Here is a 22,434-nt window from a genome sequence, read left to right on the forward strand (position 1 = left end):
CGTTTAGCGGATTCCATTGTTCCCATAGACTTGTATGAGCAGCGGATTGTGACTGATGATGCTGCGTTGCACCCTCCACCCGACTGATCAGTCGTGGAACGACTGACCGCCGGGCGGGAGGAACACAGCATGTAACGTTTTTTGAGCAGTGCGATCCGTCGGATTTCGCTGTGCATGCTCTCTGGCTCCCTGCACACGTAACCAGCTTTGGTTGGTTACCCGATATTTACCCTGGTTACGGTGCAAGGAGCCAGCGCTAAGCGGTGTACGCCCATAACCAAGGTAAATATCGGGTAACCAAGGTAAACATTGGGTGCTTTGCTGTTACCTGATATTTAGTCTGGTTACGTGTGCAGGGAGGCCGACACTACCCCGCTCGGCCCCGCCCCCTCCCGCACTCCGCACATGTGTGTACACACACACACACACACACACACACACCTGTCCCCAGCCATGCAGACAAGCACTGCCACTGACACCCTCGTCTGGCCCCGCTCGGCTCTGCCCCCCGCTCGGCTCCGCCCCCTCCCGAACTCCGCATGTGCACACACACACACACTCACACATACACTCACCTGTCCCCAGCCATGCAGACCGCAACACTGCCACTGACATCCTCAGCGCCTGGCCCCGCCCCCGCTTGGCTCCGCCCCCCCTGCATTCAGCATGTGTATACACACACACACACATACTCACCTGTCCTGCAGTCCCTGCGACACTGACGTCCTCAGTGCCACGGCCCCGCTCGGCTCCCCCCCCCCGAACTCCGCCCCCCGCACACAACCGAATCCGACAAAGAATTCTGTTCTTTGTCATCCGTTGTACAGCGCATCAGTCACATGCGTCATGCGACGCATGTGACTGATACAAAACAACGGAAATGTGAACTTAGCCATACAGAGCAGCCTGGGCTCTTATATGCAGCATTCTAGAATACAGTATATTAGGGCTCACTGGTGGTGACCGCCGCTTATAGGGGACAAACCTGGTCACCGGTTCCCTTTTAAGGACAAACTTTGTTCCTAAATGCAAAATCAAGCAAATTTTAAAACATTTACTTTTGTCGTAGTAAAGCCTGTGTAACTCCTACTCATAGCTGACTATCCAGCTGCTTCTGCAGAAATTGCAGCAAGCTATTCCTGGCTTTGTCACACCCATATGCAGGGTTTAGATGGCTCTTAAAGATTAATTAATTATTATTTTCAAATATGCTTTTATTGAATTAGATTGAACTTCCATGATGTAATTAAAATTCATGACTTATCGAAGTGAAACTTTTATCTGATATACGTTTTATGCTTTACTATTGTTTTGCCCTATATTCTTCACATGATACTTGATCCTTCTTTTTCCACTCCCCTGTTTGAGAACATTGTGGAATCCTCTGTCCTCCAGGATCCGATACAAAGTCACATCGTCTACTCTTACGCCCATGAGATGATCCAGAAGAGAGTGAAATATTTTACACGAATGCTAAAATTGTGGGAGGATTTCTCCATTTATTGACTTGTTGTATTGTTAGATATTTGCAGCGCATGAGATCTCTGGTTTACCTGTGGGAATATATTAAAACTGCGGTGACGGATAAATATTTAGTCAAGTGTTTGGCAAATAATGATGGTGGATATAATGACACATTGCTTTACACTCCTGAAAAGAAGTCCATGAAATAAAAAAAAAACTTTTTGACACCGTTTCAAGAGTTTGCTACTTTACCCACCGCTCCCATGACTGACACTAAATAATGGGTGTAATGGAAAACAAAACACACAAAGTGCAACATTGCTCTTTTCTGCTGGACGTCACCCAAAATGTATTTATTTGGCCAAACATCTTCCTTGCTGCAGCTTAGCCACGTCAATGATTGGGCTGGGGGTTGGCAATCTGATCAATACAAAGTCTGCGTGGATTGTGTATATTCTCATTGTGTTGGTGGGAGTTAGTTTATAACTAATCAGCATAAAACTTGACAAAACATATATGCAGGGGGTGAAATAAGTATTGAACACGTCACCAATTTTCTAAGTAAATATATTTTTAAAGGTGCTATTGGTATGAATTTCTCACCAGATGTCTGTAACAACCCATCCAATCTCCACAGGCAAAGAAATCAAACTCCTGATGTCCATAAATTAAGTTGGGTATAATAATGAGAAATGACACAGGGAAAAAGTATTGAACACGTTACTGAAATGTATTTAATACTTTGTACAAAAGCCTTTGTTGGTGATGAAGCTTCCAGATGCCTCCTGTATGGAGACACTAGTCGCCTGCAATGCTCAGGTGGGATTTTGGCCCATTCTTCCACAAAAACACTTCATATCCTGCAGGTCCTGGCTCCTTCTATGAATTCGGAGCTTTAGTTTCTTCCATACATTTTCTATTGGATTCAGCTCCGGTGATCGGCTCGGCCATTCTAGCAGATTTATTTTCTTTCTCTGGAACCATGAGGTCCTCAGTGACGTGGCAGTTCCAGATAGGCCGCTGGTGATGTCACTGATGATATGGCACTCCACTATTGGCCCCTGAAGGTGCCATTGTGGTCCACCCTGGGTTTGGGGCGGACCTAGGTTATAAAAGGGTCTGGAGACAACATGGAGGTGCGCAGTCTTCTCATATGCTCAGAAAAGATAGCTGTGGAAAAACAAGCGCAATAGGGTCTTACCCCAATATGTAAGGGGTGGGGATAGGGGAGTCAAACTACTCACCAAATGTAGTTGTGAGAAGCCACAACTACTATAATCGCATATATCAACCGATCCAGGGCTGCAGCCACCAATATGGTAGATAACAGAGAGCACAAGAGAGAGGTGTTCAATGCCGCGCCAATGGATCACTTCAGAAGATGTTCAGATCAGTGTCACTTTATTGTCATTCAGGTCGACGCGTTTCTGGGGCATCAGCCCCCTTCATCAGGACCACCAGAAAAAGAAATTTCTTTTTATACGTGCACCAATGTTAATCTATGATTGTGGTCACACGTGCGTTATTTCATTATGTCCGTGTGTGCGTGTCCATGATCCGTATGTGTTTGCGTTTTGCACGGATGCATGTCCATTATCTGCACGGAGCACGCACACGTGGACACAATGAAAGTCTATGGGTATGTGCACACACGTTAGTAAACACGTATGCATCTACCTATAGTCCGTGTCCGTTTGGTGTTTTTATTTCTAGTGATGTCGGCTATTCTTTCTATTTTTGTGTATGTCGGTCAATCTCCCTGAGTCCGTCGGTCGGTCTCTCTGTCTCTCTGTCGGTCTCTCTGTCTCTCTGTCTGTCTGTCCCTCTCTCACAGTCTGTCGGTCAGTTTCCCCCCTCTCTCATACTTACCGTTCCCCGATCTCCGGCGCAGCGCTGCACGGCATTCACACTGCTGCGGCGGCTTTTACTATTTTGAAAAAGCCGGCCGCTCATTAAACAATCTCCTATTCCCTGCTTTCCCCGCCCACCGGCGCCTATGATTGGTTGCAGTGAGACACGCCCCCACACTGAGTGACAGGTGCCTCACTGCACCCAATCAGAGCAGCCGGTGGGCGTGTCTATACTGTGCAGTAAAATAAATAAATAAATAATTAAAAAAAAACGGCGTGCGGTCCCCCCCAATTTCAATACCAGCCAGATAAAGCCATACGGCTGAAGGCTGGTATTCTCAGGATGGGGAGCTCCACGTTATGGGGAGCCCCCCACCCTAACAATATCAGTCAGCAGCCGCCCAGAATTGCCGCATACATTATATGCGACAGTTCTGGGGCTGTACCCGGCTCTTCCCGATTTGCCCTGGTGCTTTGGCAAATCGGGGTAATAAGGAGTTAATGGCAGCCCATAGCTGCCAATAAGTCCTAGATTAATCATGTCAGGCGTCTATGAGACACCCTCCATGATTAATCTGTAAATTGCAGTAAATAAACACACACCCGAAAAAATCCTTTATTAGAAATAAAAAACACACACATATACCCTGGTTCAACAATTTAATCAGCCCGAAAAAGCCCTCCATGTCCGGCGTCATCCAGGATGATCCAGCGTCGCATCCAGCTCTGCTGCATGGAGGTGACAGGAGCTGCAGAAGACACCGCCGCTCCGGTCACCTCCACACAGCTAATGAAGACAGCCGTGCGATCAGCTGAGCTGTCACTGAGGTTACCCGCTGTCACTGGATCCAGTGACAGCGGGTAACCTCAGTGACAGCTCAGCTGATCGCGCTACTCACCTCATTAGCTGCGTGGAGGTGACCGGAGCGGCGGTGTATTCTGTAGCTCCGGTCACCTCCATGCAGCAGAGCTGGAAGCGACGCTGGACCATCCTGGATTCCGCCGGACATGGAGGGCTTTTTCGGGCTGATTAAATTGGTGATGAGGGAATGTGTTTGTGTTTTTTATTTCTAATAAAGGATTTTTCAGGTGTGTGTGTTTATTTACTGTAATTTACAGATTAATCATGGATGGTGTCTCATAGACGCCTGACATGATTAATCTAGGACTTATTGGCAGCTATGGGCTGCCATTAACTCCTTATTACCCCGATTTGCCAAAGCACCAGGGCAAATCGGGAAGAGCCGGGTACAGTCCCAGAACTGTCGCATATAATGTATGCGGCAATTCTGGGCGGCTGCTGACTGATATTGTTAGGGTGGGGGGCTCCCCATAACGTGGAGCTCCCCATCCTGAGAATACCAGCCTTCAACCGTATGGCTTTATCTGGCTGGCATTAAAATTGGGGGGGACCGCACGCCGTTTTTTTTTAATTATTTATTTATTTATTTTACTGCACAGTATAGACACGCCCACCGGCTGCTGTGATTGGGTGCAGTGAGGCACCTGTCACTCAGTGTGGGGGCGTGTCTCACTGCAACCAATCATAGGCGCCGGTGGGCGGGGAAAGCAGGGAATAGGAGATTGTTTAATGAGCGGCCGGCTTTTTCAAAATAGTAAAAGCCGCCGCAGCAGTGTGAACGCCGTGCAGCGCCGCGCCGGGGATCGAGGAACGGTGAGTATGAGAGAGGGGGGGAAACTTTAGTCACTCGGGGGATTAGCGGTCACCGGTGAATCCTTCACAGGTGACCGCTAAGTAATCAGTACTTGACACAGACAGAGCCGCGGTGTGAGGATGAAGTCGGGTGAAGTTCACCAGAGTTCATTCTCTTCGCGCAACTCTGTCTGCTGTCAGCCGACATTTATAAACGACATTGTGCATCACACACACGGAAATTCCACACGGACATTCCACGTACACATACACGTTAATTCCACACGCACACACGGACGTTCTGCACACAAACACGGCTAGCATACGCAATTCACACAGGTGCCACACGGACCATAAAAACGGACACAAAAACGGGACACGGACCCGAAAAACGGCCCGTAACACACGTGCGTGTTTTTCACGGACGTGTGAAGGGGGCCTTATGGTGGTTTCCATCTCTCTCACACTCCTCACCCCAGTAACAAGCATGGTGGAGGAGTTGGTTTGCTCCTTGACCATTTCACCACCTGGCTACTACACTTCCTTTCCACTGACATCCCCACCATCATCATGGGTGATTTGAACATCCCCACTGACACTTCTCACTCATCTGCCTCTAAACTTCTAGCACTCGCTTCCTCCTTCGGCCTCACTCAATGGTCTTCTGCAGCTATTCACAAAGATGACCACACGCTGGACCTCATCTTCACTCGCCTCTGTTTCCTATCTAACCTCTCTAATGCACCTCTCCCCCTGTCTGATTACAACCTACTCACATTCTCTTCCCTCTCTTCTCCGAGTACGCAACCACCCCTCCACAAACTTTCACACCCTCGCAGAAATATCAAACACCTTGATTTACATTCACTCTCTGAGTCCCTTCTTCTCGCAGACATTGCTTCATTACACGATGCAGATGCTGCTGCCACTTTATACATCACCACCATCTCTGCAGCTCTTGAATCAGCTGCCCCCCTCACACACACCAAAACCCACACAATCAACAGGCAACCCTGGCATATGAGTCAGACTAAAGAACTGAGACGGGCTTCCAGAATTGCTAAGCGCAGATGGAAGAGGTCTGATTCCACTGAGCACTTCATTGCATATAAAGAGTCCCTCACCACTTTCAAGTCCACACTCACTGCTGCAAAACAAACCTACTTCTCATCCCTCATATCCTCTCTCTCTCACAACCCTAAATAGCTATTCAACACTTTCAATTCTCTCCTCCATCCTCCAGCACCACCTCCCTCTTCTCTCATCTCAGCTGAAGACTTTGCCTCTTTCTTCAAGCAGGAGATTGACATCAGAGCAAGCTTTGGCCCACAATCCCCACAGCCCCTCATCATTGCTACTCAGCCCTCTTCCTCCAAATCCAGCTTCTCCACCATGACAGAAGATCATCTTTCCACTCTACTCTCAAGATCACATCTAACCACCTGTGCACTTGACCTGCTCTCGTCGCACCTCATCCCCAACATCACCGCAGTCCTCATCCCGACCTTAACTCATCTCTTCAACCTATCACTAACAACTGGTATATTCCCTTCATGCTTTAAACATCCTTCGATCACACCCATCCTCAAAAAGCCCTCCCTTGACCCAACCTCTGTATCTAGCTACCGCCCCATATCACTTCTCCACTATGCCTCAAAACTACTGGAACAGCATGTCCATCTTGAATTGTCCTCATACCTCTCCTCCTGCTCCCTCTTTGACCAGCTACAATCTGGCATCCGACCACATCACTCTACTGAAACTGTCCTAACCAAAGTCACCAACGACCTACTAACCGCCAAAGCCAAGTGACACTACTCTGTCCTCCTCCTCCTCATGTACCTGTCCTCTGCCTTCGACACAGTAGACTACTCCCTCCTACTACAGATTCTCTCATCTCTGGGCATCACAGACTTGGCGCTATCTTGGATCTCCTCATACCTAACTGACCGAACTTTCAGCATCTCCCATTCTCACACCACTTCCTCATCCCAACCTCTATCTGTTGGTGTCCCCCAAGGTTCAGTTCTCTGACCCCTGCTGTTCTCCATCTACACCTTCGGCCTGGGACAGCTCATAGAGTCCCACGGCTTTCAGTACCATCTTTATTCCGATGACACACAGATATATCTTTCGGGACCTGATATTACCTCCCTACTAACCAAAATTCCACAATGTCTGTCTGCTATTTCATCCTCCTCTGTGCGATTCCTAAAGCTTAACATGGACAAAACAGAATTCATTGTCTTTCCTCCTCCTCACTCAACTCCACCAGCAAGCCTTTCCATCAAAGTTGATGGCTGCTCACTTTCCCCAGTCTCACAAGCTTGTTGCCTTGGAGTAACCCTCAACTCTGCTCTATCCTTCCAGCCACACATCCAAGCCCTCTTCACCTCATGAGGACTACAACTCAAAAATATCTCCTGGATCCGTGCTTTCCTTAAACAAGAATCAGCAAAAACATTAGTGCATGCCCTCATCTCCCGCCTCGACTACTGCAACTTCCTGCTCTGTGGCCTCCCTTCCAACACTCTTGCACCCCTCCAATCTATCCTAAACTCTGTGGCCCGCTTAATCCACCTTTCCCCTTGCTATTCCCCAGCCTCGCCACTCTGCCAATCCCTTCACTAGCTTCCCATCGCCCAAAGACTCCAGTTCAAAACATTAACCATGACATACAAAGCTACCCACAACCTGTCTCCTTCCTACATCTGTGACCTAGTCTCCCGGTACCTACCTGCACGCAACCTCAGATCCTCACAAGATCTCCTTCTCTAGTCCTCTCTTATCTCCTCTTCCCACAATCGCATACAAGATTTCTCTCATGCCTTCCACATACTCTGGAATGCTCTACCTCAGCATATCAGACTCTCTCCTACCATGGAAAGCTTCAAGAGGAATCTGAAGACCCACCTCTTCTGGCAAGCCTACAACCTACTGTAACAGCGTTTCCCTCCCCCGCCTGTGCTCATGGTGTAATAGTCTGTCTGTCCTTTGTGCTGCTTCTGCTGGGGGATTGTTTGTTCTTCTCAGCATGGGACTTCTCCAACCACAACTTGGTAAACAGAACAGAGCCAGGAGTCTAAAGTCCATTCATGTATCAGATGTCTAGGGGGAGGTGTGCCCACCTAAGGGGCTGATCCCAAGAGAGAAGAACAATGAGACACATGTTAGGTTAGTTGGATCTCGGCTGGAGAAGCACTAGGATCTATAGCTGAGGCTGGATCCTAGGGCCTGTGTATGGACTGTTACAGACTGGAGATCAGTGGTCACTTGGGATTGTGTTTCATTGTTCCCCCTGTTGGACACAAGGAACTCATATAAGGAAGGACCATTGCCCTATTTTCCCTGGCATCGGAATACCAGGCGGTGCCCCTGGATCTTTTGTTTTGTTGTGGACTCCTTGCAGACTTTAAGGATTTATATTTGTTTGGTGCTTTATCTTTGTGGTTCCAATAAAGCCTTTTGGATTGTTCCTTGGCCTGGCGTCCCTCATTGCTCTGTCGCATACACCGTCACACCTACAATAACCCTCAGTCCAGTACACCACTGCGCAACCAGCTCTGTCCTCACCTATTGTCCCATCACCCATTCCCTGTAGACTGTGAGCCCTCACGGGCAGGGTCCTCTCTCCTCTTATACCAGACTGTTTTGTACTGTTAATGATTGTTGTACGTATACCCTCTTTCACTTGTAAAGTTCCATGGAATAAATGGCGCTATAATAATAAATAAATAATAATAATTATAAATATACACACAGCTCTGTCAAAAATTAAGAGACTACTACACAGTTATATAAAAATTAGCTTCTCTACATGTCTGACAGCCATTCCATTCCAGTGTCAGTTGAATTGCAACCAGAGTCCACCTCATTCTGCTTAATGTGCTTCTGATTAGGTGATCACCTGAACCAAATCTTATTTAACGAGAGAAAGTTTAAAAAACACTGCTGTGGTCTTCACAATCCTCCTGCAATAGGACACGCTGGATGGCAAAACAAGTGCTAGTAATATCCAAAATGTAATAGGAATGAAAAACTAACTTTTAACCATGCCAAAGGAGTTGAAAAGAAAAGTCTTGAGTGAGGAAAAGAAGGGCTGAATTCTGGCCTTACTAGCAGAGGGATATAGTGAGTGTCATGTTGCCTGCATCCTTAAGATTTCTAAGATGGCAGTCCATTACAACATGGTCAAGCAGCATACATTGTGGACAACAAATCTACAGACCGGCAGAGAGCGAAAGCGACTCTTCACTGACGGGGATGACCATTACCTTATTTGAATGTCACTCAGCAACTGCAGGATGACATCAACTGACCTACAAAAGGAATTGTAAATGGCAACTGGGGGGAAGTGCACGGCAAGAACAGGTCATAACAGACTCCTAGCGGCAGGGTTCAAGCATACCTCCCAACCGTCCCGGATACAGCGGGACAGTCCCTCTTCTGAGCCTTTGATCCCGGATCCCGCCCGTGAGGCTGATTGTCCCGGCTCCACCCACCCACTGTAGCCCCGCCTCGCTGTTTCTCCCTTCTATTCATTACAGAGCCGAGCGCGCACCTACTCCTGTGACTGCTGCTGAGGTATGAATCACCCCCTGCAGCAGAGCGACCCCCCCCCTGCAGCAGAGCCGCCCCCCCCCCTGCACCAGAGCCGACCCCCCCAGTCCCGGAGCCTGCGTTTGTCTGCAGCTGTTCTCTGATTCCCCGTGTGCGGCTTCTCACTGCTGCAGACACGCGGGGAGTCAGGACGCTGAGGAGACCGTGCAATCAGCACTTCTCTCTCCTGCAGATAGCACTGGCCAGTAATAACCTATGCAGAGTGGCATCTGCAGGCTTCTATTACCGATCAGTGGTCTCCTGCCTGTGGAGCAGAGCTGCTGGGTCCTAGCTTCCCAACAGCTTCAGCTCTGCTTTATCCTGGCTGCCCTACCAGTTAAAGGGAACATGTCAGCAGAAATTTCACAATAAAAATAAAAGATTCCCCTCTGCAGCTCCTGGGCTGCTTCTAGAAAGGTTCCTGTTGTTATTGTGCCCCCTTTGAGACCTACAAAAATACTTTATGAATTCTTACCTTTTTGTATGCAAATGTGTTTTTATGGTCACGGGGGCGGGCTGTCTGGCGTCCGTTATTCCCCCTCCTGCCGCTTTACGCAGTCCCCCATTGCTCATTTACATACACAAGGACGCCTTCCTCATGTAACTGTCCTCCCGAAGTTTTGCGCATGTGAACGCTTTTTCAGGTGATTGCGCAGGCACGAGATTATGGGCGGCGCTGTGATTGTCATCAGCAGCGTTAACCAAGTACCCGCCCATAATCTCGTGCCCGCACTTTTCCCTCTGACTCCACCGTTATGCGCAAGTGCTGGCCATATGAACCATGTTACCTATTACTGCTTGCACGAGATTATGGGTGGGTACTTGGATGACTTTGCTGATGACAATCACAGCGCCGCCCATAATCTCGCGCCCATGGTAATAGGTAACGTGGTTCATATGGCCAGTGCTTGCGCATAACGGTGGAGGCAGAGTGAGAAGCGCGGGCACGAGATTATGGGCAGGTACTTGGATGACGCTGCTGATGACAATCACAGCGCCGCCCATAATCTCGCGCCCATGGTAATAGGTAACGTGGTTCATATGGACAGTGCTTGCGCATAACGGTGGAGGCAGAGTGAGAAGCGTGGGGACGAGATTATGGGTGGGTACTTGGATGACGCTGCTGATGACAATCACAGCGCCGCCCATAATCTTGCGCCCACGGTAATAGGTAACATGGTTCATATGGCCAGTGCTTGCGCATAACGGTGGAGGCAGAGTGAGAAGCGCGGGCACGAGATTATGGGTGGGTACTTGGATGACGCTGCTGATGACAATCACAGCGCCGCCCATAATCTCGCGCCTGCGCAATCACCTCAAAAGCGTTCACACTTTGCACAGTGCTCACTCCCGCGAGAGTGGCACTGGGCATGCACAAAACTTCAGGAGGACAGTTACATGAGGAAGGCGTCCTCATGTATGGAAATGAGCAATGGGGGACGGCGTACAGCGGCAGGAGGGGGAATAACGGACGCCAGGCAGCCCGCCCCCGTGACCATAAAAACAGATTTGCATACAAAAAGGTAAGACTTCATAAAGTATTATTTTAGGTCTCAAAGGGGGCACAATAGCAACAGGAACCTTTCCAGAATTCATCCCAGGAGCTGCAGAGGGGAATCTTTTATTTTTTTTGCTAAATTTCTGGTGACAGTTTCCCTTTAAAGGGAACCTATCAGGTGCAATATGCACTCAGAGCCAGGAGCAGTTCTGGGTGTATATTGCTAATCCCTCCCTAACTGTCCCTGTATACACCAGCATAGATAAAGGCATCTATAGAAAAAGTATTTTTAAAGAGCTTATATCTTATGCTAATTAGCGCGGGGACTAGTCCCAAGGGCGTTACTTCACTTGGCTAGTCGGCTCATATAGCGTGTTAGTACTCACACAGGGGCGTAATAACATGCTAACATGCTATGCGAGCCGACTAGCCAAGTGAAGTAACGCCCTTGTGACTAGTCCCCGCGCTCATTAGCATAAGATATAAGATCTTTAAAAATATTTGTTCCTGATCTCTTTATCTATGCTAGTGTATACAGGGACGGTTAGGCAGGGATTAGCAATATACACCCAGAACTGCTCCTGGCTCTGAGTGCATATTGCACCTGACAGGTTCACTTTAAAGGGAACCTGTCACCAGATTTGGGGCCTATAAGCTGCGGCCACCACCAGCGGGATCTTATGTACACATTCTAACATGCTGCATACCTCCCAACCGTCCTGGATACAGCGGGACTTTCACGCTTTACGTTGTTTGTCCCGTTGCCACGGGCGGGACGGCCGGCTCCCGGGCTCCGCCCACCCACTCTCCGCCTCCCTGCTTTTCCCTCCTACCATCCTAGTAGACGTGGCATAGAGAGGAGCGCTGCCTGTGCTGCTGCTGGTACAGTAAACTAATCTCCCCAGCGCTGATTTCCCTCCCTCCCCCCTCACCCCCGGCCGGAGCCTGTCTGTGCGGTCGGCCTGCCACCTGTCTGTGCGGGCGCCCCCCGCCGCCTGTCTGTGCGGGCGCCCCCCGCCGCCTGTCTGTGCGGGCGCCCCCCGCCGCCTGTCTGTGCGGGCGGCCCGCCGCCTCATTGTGCGGGCAGCCGGCCGCCTCTCTCTGCGGGCGGCTGGCCGCCTCTCTGTGCGGGCGGCCCGCCGCCTGTCTGTGAAGGCGGCCGGCCGCCTGTCTGTGAAGGCGACCGGCCGCCTCACTGTGGCTGCCTGCGTGTCCGTGCTGGAGGCCCGCCGGCTGCCTGCGTGTCCGTGCTGGAGGCCCGCCGGCTGCCTGCGTGTCCGTGCTGGAGGCCCGCCGGCTGCCTGCGTGTCCGTGCTGGAGGCCCGCCGGCTGCCTGCGTGTCCGTGCTGGAGGCCCGCCGGCTGCCTGCGTGTCCGTGCTGGAGGCCCGCCGGCTGCCTGCGTGTCCGTGCTGGAGGCCCGCCGGCTGCCTGCGTGTCCGTGCTGGAGGCCCGCCGGCTGCCTGCGTGTCCGTGCTGGAGGCCCGCCGGCTGCCTGCGTGTCCGTGCTGGAGGCCCGCCGGCTGCCTGCGTGTCCGTGCTGGAGGCCCGCCGGCTGCCTGCGTGTCCGTGCTGGAGGCCCGCCGGCTGCCTGCGTGTCCGTGCTGGAGGCCCGCCGGCTGCCTGCGTGTCCGTGCTGGAGGCCCGCCGGCTGCCTGCGTGTCCGTGCTGGAGGCCCGCCGGCTGCCTGCGTGTCCGTGCTGGAGGCCCGCCGGCTGCCTGCGTGTCCGTGCTGGAGGCCCGCCGGCTGCCTGCGTGTCCGTGCTGGAGGCCCGCCGGCTGCCTGCGTGTCCGTGCTGGAGGCCCGCCGGCTGCCTGCGTGTCCGTGCTGGAGGCCCGCCGGCTGCCTGCGTGTCCGTGCTGGAGGCCCGCCGGCTGCCTGCGTGTCCGTGCTGGAGGCCCGCCGGCTGCCTGCGTGTTTGTGCTGAATGGGTGTGGATGTTGAGTGGATATGGGCGTGACTGTGAAATGGGTGTGGTTAGGGGGCGTGGCCTAAAAATTTGCCGCGGCGCGCTACGCGCGCCGCAAACTTTGTCCCTCTTTTCCTTCTTTAAAAGTTGGGAGGTATGGTTCAAGTCATGTAAAGCTAGAAAAAAGAAGCCTTTCATCAATGAGAAGCAAAGGAGAGCAAAGCTGAAGGTTGCCAAAGACCATAAGGATTGGACCACAGAGAACTGGAGTAAGGTAATCTTCTCTGATGAGTCTAATTTTCAGCTTTGCCCAACACCTGGTCAACTAATGGTTAGATGGAGACCTGCCTGGACAGGCGTACAAGCCACAGTGTCTTGCACGCACTGTGAAATTTGGTGGAGGATCGGTGATGAGCTGGGGATGCTTCAGCATGGCTGGAATTGGGTAGATTAAACTTTGCGAAGGACGTATGACTCAAGTGGCTTACAAGGTTATCCTGGAAAAACAGTTGCTTCCTTCTGCTCAGGCAATGTTCCCCAACTCTGTGGACTGTTTTTTCAGCAGGACAATGTGTCATGCCACACAGCTAGGTCAATCAATGTGTGGATGAAGGACCACCACATCAAAACCCTGTCATGGCCAGCACAATCTCCAGACCTGAACACCATTGAAAACCTCTGGAATGTAATCAAGAGGAAGATGGATAGTCACAAGCCATCAAACAAAGAAGAACTGCTTACATTTTTGCGCCAGGAGTGGCACAAGGTCACCCAAAAGCAGTGTGAAAGACTGGTGGAAATTATGGTTATTCCACAAAATATTGATTTCTGAATCTTCCTGAGGTAAAACATTATTAGTATTTGATGATGAACTTGTTTTCTTTGCATTATTGGAGGTGTGAAAGCAATGTGTATTGTTCTGTTATTTTGACCATTTCTCATTTTCAGAAAATAAATAAAAAATGTATTGTTTGGAAATTCGGACGTTGTCAGTAGTTTATAGAATAAAAGAACAATTTACATTTCACTCAAAAATAGAAAGAGAAAAATCAGAAAAACTGACAATTTGGAAATGGTCTCTTAATTTTTGCCTGATTGGTGGTGTCCGCAGCTCATAAGGGAAAAACCTGGTGACAGGTTCCCTTTAATGGCTACAAGTAGCCTGGTTCTTGTTTAATTTACCTTACAAGTCTTGGTGCAACGGCTTCTTCATGGTTCGAGGAGCTAAGATCACCATCTGCGCATGCGCCATTACTGGCACCATCATGCCATTTATCACCTATACTGTGGATGGATGGTAAATTCTGGAGATGCTGAAGGTATTTCTAATGAACCAAGACAAAAATATAAAAATGTGCCTAAAAAACGATGAGGATGAGTCATGTCACCTTCACTTGTTATTAACACCTACTCTCTATGACTCCACCGAACATTCTGCACAACCAGCGTCTCGATGCGGGAAACTGCAACTTATATTTCAGTTAATGCAGCCGCTTGTATTTCCGCATGTTTCCCATGTCAGAGAGGCGTGCGGTCAGCAGAGGATGCGATCGGCTCCATCTCCCCTGTAAGCTGCTAACAATTAATCATTATGTGGCTAATTTTTTAAAAAAGAATTGTACAAAAGTATATGATTAATAAAACATGTCATTCATCTATCCACAGATTGTATCTGGCATTGCCACTCTGCTTCATTAGAGTAAATGAGACCGCAATACCAGACAGTACCTGTGGACAGGTGTGGCGCTGTTCTTGAAGGAGTGATGTAACCATATTTGTGCTTGTTATTTTTTATGGGGTACATTTATTGTGATGAAAAACTTTTAGTATTTATTTTCTTTGGGTGTAAGAATCAAAAAATTGCAATTTTATTTCAGTTTTGATTTTGTTTTTTTTGGGGGGGGGAATTCACTTGTAAGATACTCCCAATGCAGTGACATGTTGGCTTTATTATTTTTGATAGGCAAAACCATCTCCGAAGACAAACTTTATTATTTATTTTACTGGATACAGCAAAGAGAATAAAGGAAAAACAAAAAATAAACCAAAAAAAATAAAATATATCTATATATATATATATATATATATATACAGTGTATATATACAGTGTGTATATATATATATATATATATATATATATATATATATATATACCGTGTATATATATATATATATATATATTGTAATTATTAAATCATTAAATAGATAACCATATATTTTATATTTTGCTGTGTTATTAACCGTTTGACTTTTTTTATTTTTGCCACTAAGATCGCAGAGATCGGGCCATTGTTAGGCCTCCTGTTGCCATGATTGAATTTCTCCCCACTCCCCACAGGTTGAACAGGAGCTTGACTAAATCAACGGAGGGGGATAGAAATGGGGAAGATAATCTACCGTAAATCTCTATTCTGCTTTATATTTGCACCACGCCCAATAATGAATTAAACTTGGTGAAGGCCCCAGGACCCCCTGCTATAGTGACCATAATTAAAAGATGTGACTGTGTCTATGGGAGTTATAGATACAACAGAAAGTGACTCCCGTAGACTTCAAATGAAACTGCATCTGACCCACCTATAACGTGCAACATTGACAGAGAAAACAGATGGACATATACTGTGGCACCCAGTCCTTTCTATAATATATGCTCACACAGAAATATTCTCCTAGTGATGCCTATGTGTTTCCATACACTAGAGAATCCCTTTTAAAACCTCTGTAGTACATTCCCCCACACACAGTATGATTCCCGCACAGCTCAATCCACCACACACACAATATGATGCCCCACAGTACATTTCCCCACACACAATATGTTTCCCCCACATACAGTATGACTCCCCCACATGCAGTATGATATCCCCATAGTACATTTCCCTACACAGTATAATGCCCCTACAGTACATTCCCCCACACACAGTATAATGTCCCCACAGTACCTTCCCCCCCACACAGTATGATACCCTTACAGTACATTTCCCCACACACAATATGTTTCCCCCACATACAGTATGACTCCCCCACATGCAGTATGATATCCCCATAGTACATTTCCCTACACAGTATAATGCCCCCACAGTACATTCCCCCACACACAGTATAATGTCCCCACAGTACCTTCCCCCCCACACAGTATGATACCCTTACAGTACATTTCCCCACACACTGTATGATGTCCCCACTGTACATTCCCCCACAGTATATTTGCACCACAGAGAATACAATGTCACCATAGTACATTCCCCCACACATAGTTTTATGCTTCCAGAGTACAATCCTCCCACACATGATGCCCCACAGTATATTCCCCCACCCACATTATGTTGCCGCTAGAGTATATTCCCCCACTTACATTATGATGTTCCCACAGTACATTCTCAAACACACAGTAAGATGCCCCTACAGTTCAATCCGCCACACACAATATAATGCCCACAGAATTTACCCCCACACAGTATATTGCTTCCACACTACATTCCCCACTTACAGTATCCCACAGTACAATTACCCACATACAGAATGATGCCCCCACAGTACATTCACACACACACACACACTCAGTATGATGTCCTCACAGTACATTCCCCCACACACAGTATAATGTCCCCACAGAACATTCCCTCACAGACACAGTGTGATGTCCCCAAGTACATTCCCCCACACAGACAATGATGTCCCCACAGTACATTGCTCCTTACAGTATGATGCCCCCACAGTACATTGCTCCTTACAGTATGATGCCCCCACAGTACATTGCTCCTTAATGCTCCCACAGTATATTGCTCCTTACAGTATGATGCCCCCATAGTACATTGCTCCTTACAGTATGATGCCCCCATAGTACATTGCTCCTTACAGTATGATGCCCCCACAGTACATTGCTCCTTACAGTATGATGCCCCCACAGTACATTTCTCCTTACAGTATGATGCCCCCACAGTACATTGGTCCTTACAGTATGATGCCCCCACAGTACATTGCTCCTTACAGTATGATGCCCCCACAGTACATTGCTCCTTACAGTATGATGCCCCCACAGTACATTGCTCCTTACAGTATGATGCCCCCACAGTGCATTGCTCCTTACAGTATGATGCCCCCACAGTATATTGCTCCTTACAGTATGATGCCCCCACAGTATATTGCTCCTTACAGTATGATGCCTCCACAGTACATTGCTCCTTACAGTATGATGCCCCCACAGTACATTTCTCCTTACAGTATAATGCCCCCACAGTACATTGCTCCTTACAGTATGATGCCCCCACAGTGCATTGCTCCTTACAGTATGATGCCCCCACTGTACATTCCCCTCACACACAATATCATGTCCCCACAGTACATTCCCCACACACAGTGTGATGTCCCGATAGTACATTCCCCCACACACAGTGTGATGTCGCCACAGTACATTCCCCACACACAGTGTGATGTCTCGATAGTACATTCCCCCACACACAGTGTGATGTCCCCACAGTACATTCCCCCACACACAGTGTGTTGTCCCCACAGTACATTCCCCCACACACAGTGTGATGTCCCCACAGTACATGTCCCCACATACAGTATGATGTCCTCACAGTACATTCCCCCATATACAGTATTATGCCCCCACAGTACATTCCCCCACACACAGTGTGATGTCCCCACAGTACATGTCCCCACATACAGTATGATGTCCTCACAGGACATTCCCCCATATACAGTATTATGCCCCCACAGTACATTCCCCACATACATTATGATGTCCCCACAGTACATTCCCCCCACACACAGTATGATGTCCTCACAGTACATTCCCCCATATACAGTATTATGCCCCACAGTACATTCCCCCACACACAGTATGATGTCCCCACAGTACATGTCCCCACATACAGTATAATGTCCTCACAGGACATTCCCCCATATACAGTATTATGCCCCCACAGTACATTCCCCACATACAGTATGATGTCCTCACAGGACATTCCCCCATATACAGTATTATGCCCCCACAGTACATTCCCCCACACACAGCTCTGCTACATCATCACACACAGATACACTGCTCTAACATACACACATACTTGCATACATATCCTGCGTGTAAATCTTGCTTTTTGATCACTGTCTAGTCACGTGACTTATGGATTACATATGACCAAAGGTCTTGGCAGGGTTTTCAGTTCCTACACCAACTGAGCGTTGGTATAGGGATCTGATGGCTCCCTGCTAAACTGTTATATTTAGCTGTATCTGTGTTATCAAGACACGCTACAGCTGAAGTCGGGACCTACCCCGGCCACCAGGACAGTGGAACAGCTGCTCACAATCAGGACAACCTTGCTGGGTCTAGGATGGTTGGGAGGTATGAATCCTCACTCTGCTTTGATTTTCTTTCCCTGGGAGAGACCTTGATGATGCAGTATAATTACCCTGTGTCTTGTTTCTGTGGTAGAGTTTAGCTGGTTCACACCCAGTTTTAAACCTCCTGCACAGCTGTTTCTGTTTCAGTTAATGACTGTGCTTCAACCAACATTTTAAAATTATTATTATTATTATCACATGTACACACCTGACTATGATCCTACAAAATCCCTGACTTGGTGAAAATGTACCTAGAAGAACCGATGCTGTTATGAAGGCAAAGGACGGTCACACGAAAATTTATTTTCATTTCTATTTTGTTTATTCACTTTGAATTTTGTTAATTGATACAAATAAACTATTGACACGTCTATTTTTAAAAGCATTTTTACTTTACAGTATTTTTTCTAGACATGCCTAAAACTTTGGTTTGGTACTGTGTACTTGTGACGCCCTGGGCAAGCCAGGGGTCACAGGTCATGACACCACCACACCCTACACCCCAGATAGGTACACCAAAGTTACACAGAAATCCTTGTTGCCTTCCTCCAGGGGCTGATGTCCACACCAGGGGGTGGGCCAGGCGGTTGGCTCCGCCCACCGAGGAGTTCACAGCCCTGGAGGCGGGAAAACCAGGCAGATCAGTTTTAGGGAAAGTGTGAAGTAGAAGGAAGTGGTAGAGGAGGACAGTGAGAGTAGTGACAGAGAAAGTGACAGTTTGTAAAGCCTGAAGTTGGTCCGGGTGTGTGCCCCGGACTGAGAACAGCAAGGTCAACAGACGGCGGTGACTGTCTGCAGGAGAGGCTGCTTGGAGGTTGCCGAAAGGACCGTGGACGGGTGGTGGCCCGGCGGTACCGGAGCGGTATACAAAGAGAAGCCAGCATCATTGGCAGGGGCCTTTCGGATCCCGGCAAGGCTAGGAGTCGCCGTGAATTTGCCAAATCCGTGAGTGAAGGGGACCTCTGGGTCTCCCAACAACCAAGTACCGATTGAAGGCAACAGTCCAACCGTTAGAGAGAGACACTGCCACCACCAAGGCACCAGTTTCTCAGGGCCAGCGCCTGCGGGCAAAGTAGGGCTCCTCCGGCCCATATCCAAGTCGGGGAGCGGGTTACCGGTGGGAACCCATCGCTACCAACATCATCTTAGGTGCAGGAAAAGGGACCGTCACCGTCAACTACTGGGGAAAAGCAACTGCAGCCGTCCGTGGGAACCGTCTTTCCAGCCGTGTGTTTTACCGAGAACTGTGTCCCTGTCTCAGGCTGAGTGAGTACCACAGTGCCGTGAGGCACAGCGCTGCCCCCGCGTCCCTGCTCCCCACCAAGCCCTGCACCGGCCCCGCCATCCCTCATCCTCCACCCCATCACTGGGCCCCGGGACAACCAACCCCCTACCCACGGAGGAGAGAAATAACAACAAAGCTGCTCCCTGTCACCGCTCCCGGGATCCCCATACAGAGCAGCGGTGGTGTCCACACAATCACCACAACCGTGGGTGGCGTCACGGACAATAAACAATCCCAAAAACCAATCCCCTTTCACTCATGGGCGAGGAGCGCCGCTCGAGTCCCCGGGATTCGGCCCATCGCTTGAGCCACCGAGCAGCAGCAGGCCGCAGCAGCAGCGGCAGCCGGACCCGAGCAGTGGGAGAGCGCAGCGTTCCCTCCTCCGCCCGCGACAACTTGGCGTCACGAACAGGATCTTACCGCTCTGCCGTTGGGTAGAGGTGCGCCTTGTGACCACTGGAGGTGTCCGGCCGGAAAATTTCGGAAGTCGCCATCTTTGGCGCGAAAAGTTCCCGCTCGAGCGTCTTCTTGAGTAGTGGAGGCACGAAGGCCAAAACCCCGCCCCGATAGAGGAGGGGCCGAAAAGAGGCTAGAAGGAGACGGAATGGCGGCGGGCCGCATGTGAGCGCAGCTATAAAAGCAGCGACGCCAGGACTCTGCAGCCATCTTGTTCCTGGGAGAGGCCGCCAGCAACATGTGGATGCCGTCTCGAAGCACCGTAGCCCCCGCGCCTGGAACCGCGGCGTGGGTGGAGATCCGGACCGCGCAGCTCTACCAAAGGCTGCAGGTCAAGATGCAGCTCCTCATGGAGAAGTGGGAGACCGACATGGCGGAGGTTATAGCGACCGTGCGGAGACGCGAGAAGGAAGCTGCGGAAGGGAGGGTGAGTGACCCACGCCCCGATGCCCTTGAAGGGCCGGTCATCGCGGCTGCGGGACCCGGTCTAAACCCTCTCACCCTGCTGCCTCCCTCGCCACCCGTCCCGGAAGCTGTGACCCCGCCACTAGGCCCGCTACCACCGCAACCGGTAGCGATACCCAGCATGCCCGCCCCGGCGGGCCGACCTGTAGCCGGAGCCCGTAGTCGACCAGAGGTGCTGCCATGGAAGGCCCCGAAAACCGAACCGGAGGCGTTCCCCGAGAAAGTCCCCGAGCCGGAGCCGATAGCCCGCTCTGTGCCGAAGGCCCAGCTGCGGAAAGCCCCTGTGCCCATCCCCCACACATCGGCTGAGGTTGTGCCGGGTTGCCGATGCAAGGCAGCGTCTAAGGCCAAGTCACCGCGGGACCTGTCGCCCAGAGTACCAGCAGTGGGCAATGTCCAACAGGTCTCGCGGGGCCCGACCCGTGCGCCGGAGCTCGCAGCAGCGCCGTACTGGGACAGGGAGCCGGTACCGTTGGGCCTGGAAATCGGTGAACGAGAGAGAAAGAAGGCGGAGATGGTGGCCCGTACAATCCGGGAGAAGGAGAGCCTGAGACAAGCTACCTTCCGGGTCCGGGGCCCGCTGTATGAAGGGCAGGTGAGGCGGTTTGATGTCCGCCGGGGCTATGGATTTATTTATGAACCGGGCCTGGAGGCCGAAGTGTTTATAGCCCGGCGGGATGTGAATGCTCACCTACCGGAGGAGCACCCCGGTCGTAACCTGATGCAGGGCGACATAGTGCAGTACACCCGGCACTGTGGGAAGAGGGGGTGGTTCGCGCTGGATGCCAAGTTGAGGGGCAGGCAGGAGTCCCGTGTGAGCGATGCGCCCCCTCCCTCAAGTGATGTCGAGGACTCAGAGTGATGGCAGCGGAGCACCGTTGCACCGTCCCCGTTGGGACCACCAAACCCGTGTGTGTTTAAAAGTGTTTTGAAAGTTTGAAAAGTTGTGAAAATGAGAATAATAACCGAAGATTGACCTGATTAGCCATGTGATTGAAACCGGTCGTTGCCGGCACCGTTGTCCCCGTGGGGACCATCTAGCTGCATAGAAACTTCTATGGACAAGCCCGAGAACTTGCAGGGCAACCACAAACATTAGTGGCTTGTAAATAAAATCTGTTGTTGCAGCTACCTTTACCGCCTCCGGAGAGGCAGGTTGGAGGGAGGGCCCGCAATGGAGCAGGCTGGGGCCCAGCCACCACAGGAACCGGTGGCTACCCTCTGGAGGGGAAGGACAGATCCCGCTCGGGTAACTTGTGCTGGACTGGGGTCAAGGGGTGCTGCCTGGGTTTTAGGGGCAGCATCAGGGCCAGGTTATTTGGGTGGGAGAGAGCGGCAGCCACAACCGTTAAAACCGTTAGTAACGTTTAAGAAATGAATCTCCCGATGTGGGATGAAGTTATTTTATTTGTATGTCATGTTTTATATCTTTTCAGAAAATAAAACCGGTGTTCGACGGGCAGCCCGCGGACGGTCTGCATTTTGCTAAGGGGGAATGTGACGCCCTGGGCAAGCCAGGGGTCACAGGTCATGACACCACCACACCCTACACCCCAGATAGGTACACCAAAGCTACACAGAAATCCTTGTTGCCTTCCTCCAGGGGCTGATGTCCACACCAGGGGGTGGGCCAGGCGGTTGGCTCCGCCCACCGAGGAGTTCACAGCCCTGGAGGCGGGAAAACCAGGCAGATCAGTTTTAGGGAAAGTGTGAAGTAGAAGGAAGTGGTAGAGGAGGACAGTGAGAGTAGTGACAGAGAAAGTGACGGTTGAGAAAGCCTGAAGTTGGTCCGGGTGTGTGCCCCGGACTGAGAACAGCAAGGTCAGCAGACGGCGGTGACTGTCTGCAGGAGAGGCTGCTTGGAGGTTGCCGAAAGGACCGTGGACGGGTGGTGGCCCGGCGG

This window comes from Anomaloglossus baeobatrachus, chromosome 11 (genome assembly GCF_048569485.1).
Source record: "Anomaloglossus baeobatrachus isolate aAnoBae1 chromosome 11, aAnoBae1.hap1, whole genome shotgun sequence".
NCBI classification, from domain to species: Eukaryota; Metazoa; Chordata; class Amphibia; order Anura; family Aromobatidae; genus Anomaloglossus; species Anomaloglossus baeobatrachus.